Source organism: Melozone crissalis, unplaced genomic scaffold (assembly GCF_028551555.1).
Source record: "Melozone crissalis strain CALT ecotype California unplaced genomic scaffold, PUWL_Pcris_2 ptg000132l_1, whole genome shotgun sequence".
NCBI classification, from domain to species: Eukaryota; Metazoa; Chordata; class Aves; order Passeriformes; family Passerellidae; genus Melozone; species Melozone crissalis.
The window spans coordinates 4,756,215-4,768,635 of NW_026535905.1; the positions used below are offsets into that span (position 1 = coordinate 4,756,215).

At 46.3% G+C, this 12,421-nt stretch overlaps 1 protein-coding gene across 1 annotated transcript in view; it reads left to right on the forward strand.

The window, feature by feature from the left end:
- The window catches only part of ADRA1D (adrenoceptor alpha 1D), a 42,934-nt gene that overhangs the window by 6,398 nt on the left and 24,115 nt on the right, over window positions 1–12,421 (forward strand). The window lies entirely within an intron of this gene.

The following is a 12,421-nucleotide window of genomic DNA, read 5'->3' on the forward strand; positions in this document are numbered from 1 at the left end:
CTCCAAGCCCCATCCCCTCTCCTGACCTGGTCACTCTGCTCTGGATGGAGCCCATCATCAACACCAGTTGCATTTCAAAAAGTGCTAAAAGTGCTCTGATATCCCAAGTTCTTATAAAAATGGAGAGATGGATGAAGGATTGAAAACTCCTGTACTCTCCCTCACAGAAGGAAGGTTCAGAGCGAGCTCAGCACCTGGTTAGACATCAGAAAATACTAAAAATCCACCACAAGACACAATCCCAGGAAAAACCCAAACTTCTGTAGTGTTGTTGTGCACAGGAGGACCTGATTTGAAAAAAAATGTGATTTGAAAGCAGAAGGATAAAAGTACATTTAATTACCTTGATTGTCAGGGCACTTCCTTGTATCTCCTGAAATTTTCTGAGTTATGGTGGAAGTGGCAGAACTGATGTAGTGAAAGGAATGCAAATTGCTCTGGAATAATTATGTATTGCCCAGAGCATCAGATCAAAGTGGAACAAGAGCAGTTGGGGTGAGCCATGCCATCTGCCACATGTCCCCCGTTGGTCCTGGTTCACAGGAACCAAACATTGATTAAGAACACCAGCAAAGACTCTGCTGGTGTCAAAAGCTGCTGGGACCAAGCTCTGGCTGGATTTATTGAACATCATCCAGGAAAGAGGCACCACAGGATGCTCCCATCAAATGGGCTCATGCCAAATTACCATAAATTAATTAAATTATAGGGGATGGATGGAGGGATGGATGGATGGATGGATGGATGGATGGATGGATGGATGATGGATGGATGGATGGATGGATGGATGGATGGATGGATGATGGATGGATGGATGGATGGATAGATGGATGGATGGATGGATGGATGGATGGATGGATGGATGGATGGATCTTCCAGCCCATCTCCCTTTCTCAGACCCAAACCATTTCTGAACCATTTCAAGATTATTAAACCATTAAAATGAGGGGAAATCCATTGTTTTCCCCTCATTTTTTGCTTTTGCTTCAGCAGCCCTCGGATGTGATTTCTGCTTCTCTTTTTCCCACACAATAACATCAGGGCTGTGCAGCAGCCTGCCAGAGTGTCATTCCTGGGGCATGACAGCAGGGATGTGTGCAGTGGGAAAGGCTCAGGGACCTGTGGGGATGTGCAGCCCTCTGGGGGAACACTGGATCCACCTGCAGGGATTGTGTCTGTCTGGAGAAACTCTGTGGAAAAACAACCTGGGAGCTGAGTTTCCCTCCAGGGAAAACACATTTCCATCCTGCAGGAGGGGCACAGGAGACAATTCCAAGTAGGCACATGGATAACAAGCCTATGACTAAATTATGCAGCCAAAGCATTAGACCGTGTTGATTCCCTCCACGTGCCCAAGTGCAGAAGACACCAAGGTGCAGAAAAACAGGGAAACGTTCCATGTTTGTTTGGAAATAATCAGCCAAAACCAATTATTTGGAGCCCAAGTGTTTCCTACCTGTGTGGGAAGCCATGGGCGGACAGAGGGGCTCAGTTTTTGCTGTTATAGCAGATGCCTTATTCTGGACCTCAGTTAATGATTTGGACACCCAGATTTGAACATCTGCTCTGCTTCTGCCTGGCCAAAGAAATGCAGTGACTGGGAGTAGGACCCAGATATTCCATGACTTGTGTAAGGGATTATTCTGCTTCCAGTCCACCCCCTCCACCACCAAATAAAACTATTGAAAGCCAAATGTCCATTTTTATATAGCAGAGTCCTGACGCATCTCAAGGCAGTTGCTATAAGGAGTGTACCACAAACAGGGAAAAAATAGACTGAAACTTCTGGGATTCAGTGAGCAAAATGTTACAAAATCTCTCAACAGGAGTTTTGGAACCAATACCAGAATAAACCACACAACAATAAACTCATCTATATTAGGCTGGGTTTGATGGCTTTATTATATTTGGCAAAACAAGTGTATTTCCTTGGGAAAGCAACCTGAATTATCTTCTGATGGATCAATAGGAGTTTTACCTGCTGTGATTACTGTGCTGTATTCTAGGTAGGGCTGATAGCACCTTTTAATACTATGGGATCCTTCTGGGATAAAGTCCCAGTTTCTGGTGTCAAACATTATCTATCAGGTGAAATTTTCCATTCTGTGTCTCTGTAACCAGCTGAGGTTGTTCTGCTCAATGTGAGACAACATGAGATGGACAAACATGTGAAAGATGAGAGGTAAAACACAGATTTTGGTTCTTGGGGTCTCTATCCTTGAAGGTACAAAGCAGGAGATTTATTTCCATCATTCCTTATGGGATAACTTGGTGTATTGACTCTATGATTGTAGTGAATCAGATTTGTTCACTGATTAGGATTTTTTTCACTGATATTTAGGAAGAATTCCTTCATGGGAAGGATTGTCAAACACCAACAAAGGCTGCCTGGGCAGTGGTGGAATCCCCACCCCTAGAGGGATTTAAAATCCATGTGGATGTGGCACTTGGAATGGCTGGATTTTGTGATTTTTGGGGGCTTTTCCAACTTGAATGTCTCTGTGATTCCCTGATTCCACTTTTGCCTGCCTCGTGCTCTCCGGTTTGGTGCTCTGTGAAGCTGTCACATGGAAACAGAAGGCTGCACTTCTCCCTGCACCATAATTTATGGGTGAGGTCAGCCCAGGGATGGATTAGCTGGAGTGGCTGGAACAGGAGATGGTTTTTAGCTGCTCCTAATGAATAGCCTTCCTCCAGGAGGGCTCGTGGCTGATGCCTTTGGAGCCAAGCCCAAGAACCACCAGATCTGGTGGCAGAGAACCAACTGCCAGCTTGATCAAGAGAGGGCATTTCCTCCTCCTGGGCAGCTTCCAACCCGAGGCAATTCACACAGCTCAGTCATTAAGGCCCCTGAAATGCATCTTTTATTCTTACCCCTTCCAGTAGCTGGAGGGGAAAAAAAAAAAGAAAAAAAAAAGAAAAAAAAAAGAAAGAAAAAAAAAAGAAAGGCAAGGCAAGACAAGGCAAGGCAAGGCAAGGCAAGGAAAAGAAAAGAAAGGAAAAGAAAAGAAAGGAAAAGAAAGGAAAGGGAAAAAAGGGGGGGGGGGGGAAGGGGGAAAAAGGGGGGAAAAAAGGGGGAAAAAAAAAGGGGAAAAAAAGGAAAAAAATTTAAAAGAAACATTTACAAGGGATTCCTGCTGGGAGAAATCCCTGCACTGGACAAGTCCAAGCAGCCTTTCCTGTTTTTCACAGTGAGCACATTGATGATATTCAGTTAAGGAAGATCAACAGGACTGGCCCCAAACAGCTCTTTCCAACACAAATCTGCCCAATTGAAGCTGTAGGAACACGGGATAGTTGGTGCCACTTGGTTTCAGGACCTGGAATCAAACTTGCTCCTCTTGTGTCCACCAGTTTGTTTATCTGTCACAGTTTATGGGATCTGTATTTCCCCCAGTGAGTCAGAGGCTGGAGCAAATCACAGGGGCTTCCCTGTCTGATAAACTGAATTAAAGAACTCCTGGCTGTATTCCCCTGCAAGGCTCTTGCAGTGCAGGGCTGCAAGTGCTGAGAAACCCAAGAAAAATCTGCAAACCTTCCAAAAAAATGTCCATGATGGGGAAAAAACCTGCCATAAGGCAGCCCTGCAAGAGATCTCCAATTAAAGGCTCAATTATGCAAACACTGAGCAGGGAACAGCCCCCACTGCACAAGAATGTGGCCCCAGACTTTGCTGGAAGGACTGTGCCAGAGCTCCAATCCAGGAGACAGGGCGAGACCTTGGTGGAAGGATTGAGGTGGGAAAAAGATAAAAAAGAAACTTGTTTGGAATTGGGGACAATCATATCCTAAGCCTAAAACTGAGGGTTTGTAGCACAGAGTCAGTGAGGAATGGGGGGATCTTTGTGGCAGAGGCAAGAGGGGCAGCAGGACAGGAAAGAGACAGGAGTGTCCCCTGCAGCAGGAGCCAGGCATGCTGAGGGGAGGATGTCACCAGCACAGTGGGCTTGTGTCACATCTCATCCCTGGCTGTTTTCCAGCTCGAGTTTCCTCAGAGCAGCTCCACAAATCACTGAGAAACAGCTCATGAGTAATGACAGGGATCATGGAGGGCACTGACCCCAAAATCATCCAGGGACTCAGTTTTGAGCAGAAGAAGCTGGAAATGGTGATGTTTCCTGCCCTCTCACCTGAGGGCCCAACAGGAGACCTGACACTTGTATCCCCCCCCCAGAAAGGCAATTTGGAAGGGCATGGGGTACACAGAAAACACAGCAGTGGTGGCACCATCAGCTGTGCCTCATCCTGGTCTGAGATCTGAGGACTTGGGTTCAGAGCAGCTTCCAGCTTCTGATCCTCAGCCTTGGCAGCCAAGTTCTCTCAGAGACACTTTCCAAACTGCACCAGAAAGGGCGTTCAGCCATGGGTTCTTTCTGTTCCCAGGGTTCCTTCCATAGGAATTATCTGGAAAGCTGTGAGGATGCAGCGTGGAGTCCAGCTGGCAGCCAGCCACGGACTTGTGGGCATTTGGGGAAACAAAGCAGAGTGACTTTACATCTCAGGGTTTGTTTTCTGTGTGTTCTTCACTCAGATATTATCATAGAATCACAGAATGGTTTGGGTTGGATCCCAAATATGATCCAATTCCACCCCCTGCCATGGGCAGGGACAACTTCCACCATCCCAGGTTGCTCCAAGCTCCATCCAGCCTGGCCTTGGACACTTCCAGGGATCCAGGGGCAGCCACAGCTGCTCTGGGCACCCTGTGCCAGGGCCTCAGCACCTTCTCAGTAATGAGAAAGAGAAAGAAGGAGAAAAATGCAGGATTTTCCAAATATTGCATCTCTCTCTTTCTTCTGCCTTGCAAAAAAAATGGATTATTTGGGATTAAATCAGGCTGTGCTTCACTTCCAGTGACTCTGCACAGTTGCAGCACTCCTGGGCTCTTTGCAGACTGATGTATCTGAGATCCCTCATGATGCACAAGCCCGTCAGTCAGGAGCTTCAGCCTCTTCTGTGTCAGGGGCTGTTCAAACAGTGGTGTTATTTCTAGACTGGAGCAGCTCACACTGGTGGGTCCAGATGGATGTGGGAGGCAGGAGAACACCCTGCAGTATCTGCATGCAGGCAGATTGCAGTTTTGCCAGCATTTAGGCAAAGGAGTGGTGCAGATACTGGCAGGGAGCTTCTGCTCTCCTGGGAAAGCCACCCAGGAGAAGGGAACAATTCCCACTGCATCTGATCACCTCCCTTGGCACCACCTCCGTGAAAACTTTAATCAGTGCTCCCTTCTCATCCATGGCTCTGGTAGACAAGGAATGCAATCATTCCTGGTAGACACAGAAGTTGGGACCAGACTCACAGGTGCCGATTTCTGTGGAGAGTTGTCTATCAGCAGGTGGACGTCTCATCTCCCATTATTGTCCATGCCTGCAGAGCCTTGATTGCTCACCAAGCTTGGATTGCAATTTACTTCCCTGAAATACCTCCTGTGCCATTCCTAAGGTAGAATGAGGAAACCACATGAGGTTTTGGTTGGAAAACAGGATGGAGAGAAGCTCCATGATCTAGAAGGACATCCAGGGTCCAGGAGGGACATCCCAGTGCATTCATCTCCAGTGGACTCTCCCTGAGTCCCCTTCCCTGAAAACCTTCATCAGTGCTCCCTTCTCATCCATGGCTCTGGTAGACAAGGAATTAAATCATTCCTGGTGTGCAAGCAGACACAGAAATTGGGACCACACTCACAGGTGAAGATTTCTGTGGAGAGTTGATGTCTCATCTCCCATTTTTGTCCATGCCTACAGAGCCTTGATTGCTCACCAGGCTTGGATTGCAATTTACTTCCCAGTAAATGAAATATGCCCAGTGCCATCCCTAAGGTAGATGAGGAAACCACGTGAGGTTTTGGCTGCAAAGCAGGATGGAGAGAAGCTTCCTGCTCTTCTAGAAGGACATCCAGGGTCCAGGAGGGACATCCAGGGTCCAGGAGGGACATCCCAGGGTGTTCATCTCCAGTGGCACAAGACACATGGGCAACCTCAGTGTCTGCTTTCAGATGATTGGATTGCACCCTGGATTGCTTTCCCAAAAAATTAAAAAGAAAACCAGACACCCTCGTGGAAAATACATCCAGCAACCTCCCCACACTGGCATTTCATTCTCTATCCCAAACCCTGGAGTCTGGGATCAGGCCTGCAGCTTGGTACCTTGGCATGTCAATGCTTTCCCTCAGATGCACCTTTCCAAAGGAGGATTCTGGAGCTGTGTCCTGAAAATTAAAATAAAGGGGTCACTGCAGCCTGCTCAGCTGGCCTGAGAGGAGCCAACCTGGCTTCCTTCACATTGCTGCCAAGCATTGAAGGGCACACCTTTGCTTCAGTGCAGAAATAGTAGGAAATATGTACAAAAGTCTCTGAAGGAAGGGCTTAGTTTTTGCTGATGGGCAGAGAAAGAAAAGTCATTTATGTGATTTTACTGGTCTGACCTGACTGTTTCTTCTGTAGTCTCTGTGGAAAATGCCAATCACTCATTTTTAAAATTTTAAAAGTAATACAATGGTTATAAAAATAGTAATATAATTAGAGTAATAAAAATTTGGACAATCAGGGTTAGGACAATACAAGACAATAAAAACAAAGAGTTATGGACAGTCCAGGTACCTCTTTCTGGGCAAAATAAGCCCAAAAAAGGACCCACATTAACAGAGGATTAACCCTTAAAAGCAACAGCCTGTTGCATATTCATACACCTCATACATGATGCATAAATTCCATTCAAACAAAAGATTATGTCTGAGGGGACAAAAGTGCCAACTTTTTTCTCTTAATCCTGACAGCATCTTCAGGGCTAATTGAGGCAGGAAGAAGTTTGTTTCTTCTGAAAAGTGAGCAATAAATTCTTTTTCTCTGAAAGATTCAGGTGTCCTGTGCCTTCTATCTCCATGCAAGTACCTCATTCCTCTCTTTAAAAAGTATCTTACATAGCATAGTTTCTATTTTAGCATTATGTTATAGCCTAAAATTATATTTAACACACAACTTAAGAAAATTAATACAGCATAACTTTCTAACATAACACATATAATATTCATTTAAATATTTGCGAAAATCCAATCACAATATATGCATTTTTCACAGTCTCCATCACTTGGCCTGTGCTCCAGGAAAGCAGGACCCGCTGACTTTCTCAGCAGATGGAAAACATGGATTTATCTGCCAGTTTGGCCTCTCCATTTAGGCCAGGTAGTGACAGTAGGGTCTTGGACAGGGTGGTGGTGCACACAAAGTTCATCCTATCACGGCTGTAGGTCTTTGCTCACCTGAGATGTGAGAACCACAAACACACAAGGCCAGGTTGGATGGGGCTCCGAGGAACCTGGGAGGTGTCCCTGTCCATGGCAAGGGGTTGGAGCTGGATGATATTAAATCCCTCCAAGCCAAGCCACTGTGCAATTCCATGATTTTCTAGCACATGCGATGCTCAGGCTCTTCCTGGGATTCATTAACAACCCCAAAGGCTGCTGCTGTCCTGCAGGAAGGATCCATGAACTTCCCCCAGAGGTCAGGGGAATGGGAACGTGGGTGGTTTCATTTTCCTGCTGCAAGGACAGGGCAAGGGAAAGTATTTACACTCAAAACAGAACTTTCCCAGTGTCTGTGGCTGCTCCAGTCAGAGGCAGGGAGGGAAGGGGGCTGGGTGAGGAGTGTTTACATTAAATGGGGCCATCAGCCTGGCAGGATGAATTCCACACGTTCAGCTGGAAAAGGTCTGTTCCTTCCTTGTGTACTCTCTCTGCACAGCCCTCAGCATGCACCCAGAGAAACCACAGGTGATTAAATTAACAGCCTAATGTATGGAACAAAAATAATTTGCTCCAAAAGCGAGCGTTTACTGCTCCAAGCAGAGCTGGGTGACTCACAGCAGAATTCAGATCAGCCATTGGAGAGAAATATTGCAGAAATATGATCTGTCTGCCATCCTACCAGGTGCATTGGCAAACCCTCAGGTGCCTTCTGCCTTTGTAGCTCTTCACCTTCTCCTTTTTCCTGATTCTCCTCCTGTCTCCTGTCTCCTTCTGTCCTCCTGTACCCCTCAGTGTCTCTTGTGGCAAGTACCAAGGGCAGTTGTGACATTTGGATAAAGGATTGTGTCTTGGTTTGGAAAGACAGGAGTCTGCTAAGGAAGGCAGGAGTCTCCCCTGAGATGGAGAATGTAAACCCACCCCACCCCTCTGAACTGGTATAAATTTTAAATTATGGGGCTTTCAGGAAAGAAAATATGGGAGCAGGAGATTACAGTTCTTTAATAGGGAAAATAAAAAAAAATAAAGGATAAAATAAACAATGCAGTACACTAGAACAACACTGACAGTATCAGAACCCAGCCTGACACCCTGTGGGTCAGGGTGTTGGTGGCAGTCCCGTTGGAATTGTGGCTGCAGCCCTCCTGCAGTGTCAGGGGTGGTTCTGTTGGAGCAGGGATCCTGTAGAGAAGGATGTATTCTTCCTCTGAAGGTCCAGTGGAAGAGGCAGCTGCTGTTCCTCTGGGAAATCCAGTGGAGAAAGCCGTGCTGGTGTCTCAAAACCTCTGGATTATATCTGGGTAGGAATGCTTGGCTCCTCCCTCTGGGCTCACATCTCCCAGTGGAGATGGAGTTCTTATCAGCCATGCAGTGACATTCAATAGCTGTTATCAGCAGATGTCCCCTCCTGAGAGAGGCATGATTGTGGTCACTCATAGAGAGAGATAAGGCAAACTGCCCACTTGACAAAATATAATCTGCCATACAGATGGTGGTGGACAACATCTTGCATTGCAATCTTCAACAGATTGTCTGTCTCTGCAGTTCCCCATGGATCAGCCATTCAAAACCATGTGGGCTTCATGTGTATGCCAGTCCCTGAACCTCTGCTGCTGTGCCTTGGGAGAGGCCATTCTGGATCTTACTGCATCCAGTTCCTGGAAATTTTACTCTTTGCAGTGGGAACATATCCGTGTCTCCTTGCAAATTCATTAATTCTGTGTCCGTGTCATCTTCTTTAAGTAATTGGACTCTTTCCTTGGATTTCACCCTTCTGGCAAACAACTTCTTAGAGGTCTTCTCCCCCTGTAGACCCTTTTTGTTGAATACACCCCACCTGATGATTTTCTCCATATTCCCCCACTGATCCATCTGGATTTACTCCCCTTTAGGTCACTGATTGTTTGGGTGCTTTGGGGGACCACCCTTGTACTTCACACTCAAACTCCTGAAAATACAGCAGAAAAAATTAATGTCTGGGCAAGCAGCTCTGTGTGGTGATAACCCTGATGTCCCTGTTAGCAGTGATCCTGACAGATCACACTTCCCACCTGGGGAAGAGATGAAGAAGAGAAGCACCAACGTTGTGTGGTGAATGTCCCCTGTGGCTGCCTCTGTCCAGGCTTTGCAGTTTGGTGAAGCTGGCACTGGGTTTGGGCAATTCTGGGTCATGTCACAGAGATCTGCAAGGGAAAGTGTGACAATGTTCACAGGGGTCTGAGGATGAGGGAAGACACAAGGATCTGACTCCATGTTTCAGAAGGCTGATTTATTATTTTATGATATATATTACATTAAAACTATACTAAAAGAATAGAAGAAAGGATTTCATCAGAAGGCTAGCTAAGAATAGAAAAAGAAAGAAAATGATAACCAAAGCTTCTGTGTCAGAGAGTCTGAGCCAGCTCACTGTGATTGGCCGTTAGTTACAAACAACCACATGAGACCAACCACAGATGCACCTGTTGCATTCCACAGCAGCAGCAGATAATTGTTTACATTTTGTTCCTGAGGTTTCTCAGCTTCTCAGGAGGAAAAATCCTAAGGAAAGGATTTTTCAGAAAATATCATGGCTACAGGAAAGTGTCCAAATAAAAAATGGTTGCTCCCTGCCATGCCCAAGTTCATTCTCAGGGTTAATTTCATAAGCCTGAGCATAAGTTAATTTCATCTTTTTCACTGCTGTTTTGCTCCATTAGGGATTTTCCTTAGGATCCTTCTTCCAAACTCAGCTGGAAACATCTCCCCAGGTCACTGGAGGAGTCACACCTTGAACCCTGAGGTCTCCATCTGGCAGTGCTGAAATGGGGATGAAGAAATGCTGCTGCCCTGCCAGATGTGAGGATGTGAGTCATCCTCATCCTCCCGCTCCAGCACTGCCTGATGGTCACCATGGGGACTGGGTCAACCACCTCAGCAACATGGTCTGGGAAAGTCCAATTTTCTGTCTCCCTATTTATTTCTTCTAAACACCTTCCTCTCACTCTTCTCCAGCCCAGGAGTGTCTGCATTTCAGGTTCACAGGCGACTAAGGAACCTTAATTTTATTCCAAACTGTATCATCAAGGAGGCAGCTCTACCACACACGTTTGGAAAAGGTGTCAGAGTCCACAAGAAATCACTTGGCTTTTGAAGAGACAGAGGGACTGAGCCAGCTCAGGGTGAGAAAACCCTTCTCAGGGTCTGGCAGGCACCCAGGCAATGTGGGCACTTTTTAGGGCTCTGCAAAGCAAGGCACTGAATTTAGGTGCGTGCATTGGGGTCACCACTGTTGTCACCCTGGTGCCTGTAGAGATCTTTGTACCCAGAGATTGTTTTCTTCCTTCTCAAGGTTAAATCCTTCCTCCTTGAGTGGCTGTTGGTCTCCACCCCACTCTGAATGTCTTTTTCGTCCCAATTCTGCTGGTGCTAGGCTGGTCACTCAGAAATTTCAGCACTAGCAGGTTTTCCCTTGTTTTCATCTTCTCCTTGGTTATCCTTATTGCTTGTTGCTCCATTTCATTCCCTGCAGGAAACAGAAAACACTGTGGCAGGTTTTGACAGGTAAACTGGAGTTTGGGCCCTGCAGGTTTCAGCAGAAACCACCAAGTCTGACATCAGTGCTAAGCCATCCATTCCCCCAAATACTGGCAACGAGTAAACCCAATCCCACTAGACAGATGTTTCCATTACATTTGGGAATGTCCACAAAACCACTCAAAAAAAGCCTACAAATGAAAAGCAAATTGAGCTGTTTATTGCCATTTACAAACAGGAAAAAAAAAAAGCCCAACAAAACAACCCAAACAAACAGCAAAACAACAAAGAGTGCAAGAATGTGATCATTTGGGAACAAGTGGTTATTTGTTATTTGTTATTCCTACTAATAAAATCTATTTGGACTGCAGTTGTGTCCAGGAACATGAGGGTAGGAGCTGGGTTTGCTGTTGTAAAATGATGATTCCTCACTCCAAAGACTTCACTGCTTTGTTTTTGTGAGTTTAACTGTGCAAATCATTGACCTCTGGGTACCATTAGTTTGTGGGGCTACCACGAGTGCACCACAGCAGATGCACAGAAGAATATCAAGCATTAAAATGTCTATGTTTTCAGTGAAAATTTGGATAATGAGGATGTGGAAGCACCCAGGGGAGGTACAGAAGGCTCATAATGGTCCTTTATCCACAGATTTGGAATGTAGTCAGGGGAGAGTTGGGCCAACAGAAAATTAAACTCTCTTTTTAGAAATTGTCCATAATTTTCTATTTCCTCTTGAGTTTTGATTAGGTTTGGTTTGTAAACTTAAATGTAAATTTATTTTAGTATAAAGTACTCCAACATGTGTGTTCCTCCCTACCCCAAAAGAAAAGTTTTGCTCAGAAAAGTTTCAACATTGAAACTTTGCCTTTGTTTTCCAAATTCTTTCTTTCTCTCTCATCTGCTTTGGCAAAAATAATTCTATGATTTTTCTCCACGTGAAAATTTGTTTTTGCCTCCTCCAGTATGTGAATGAGAGAGGCCACCAGTAAATTCATGGCACCGAGTCAGGATCAGGCACAGGGACAAATCCCTCCCAGTGTGACCTCCAAATCCCTCTCTGGTGCTCTGGGCATGGATGGCACCACCCAAACCTCCTCAGTTTGGCCAAGCTGGGCCAGCAGTGCCCCAGCAGAGCAGGAACAAGGGCAGGTTCATGACCTGGGAGATTCCCAGGGTGCAGGGCCAGCCCATGGCTTGGGCTGTTTCCACTCTGTCAGTGGGGAACATCCAGGGATTTCTCAGTGCCAGGACATCAAAGAGGAGATTATAACCAGCTGTCTCACAGGCCTAATGGATAGCAGACCTCTTGATTCCACAAGGAGGGAACCAAGGGAGGTCCAAAAGAACAACAAAGGATGGTGGATGTTCCAGGGTGTGAGGAGGGCAGCGACCACCTCCAGCCCAGGGTCTCCTCCAGGGAGAATCTCCCAGCTCCTCCTTCCCCCAGGGCAGAGTCCTTCAGTGCACTCTGGATTGATTTGTCAGCCAGGGGAATATTTTATGTGACCCAGCTCCTTCATCTTGTTTTTGTAGCCCAGTGCAAGGGCAGGGCAGGGTGTCAGAGCAGGCTGGGGCATGAAGGGAGAGCAGCCCTTGGGGTGATGGTGGGAGAGGAACAGCTGGACATGACCCAGCAATGTGAGTCACAGCCTGGGAAGC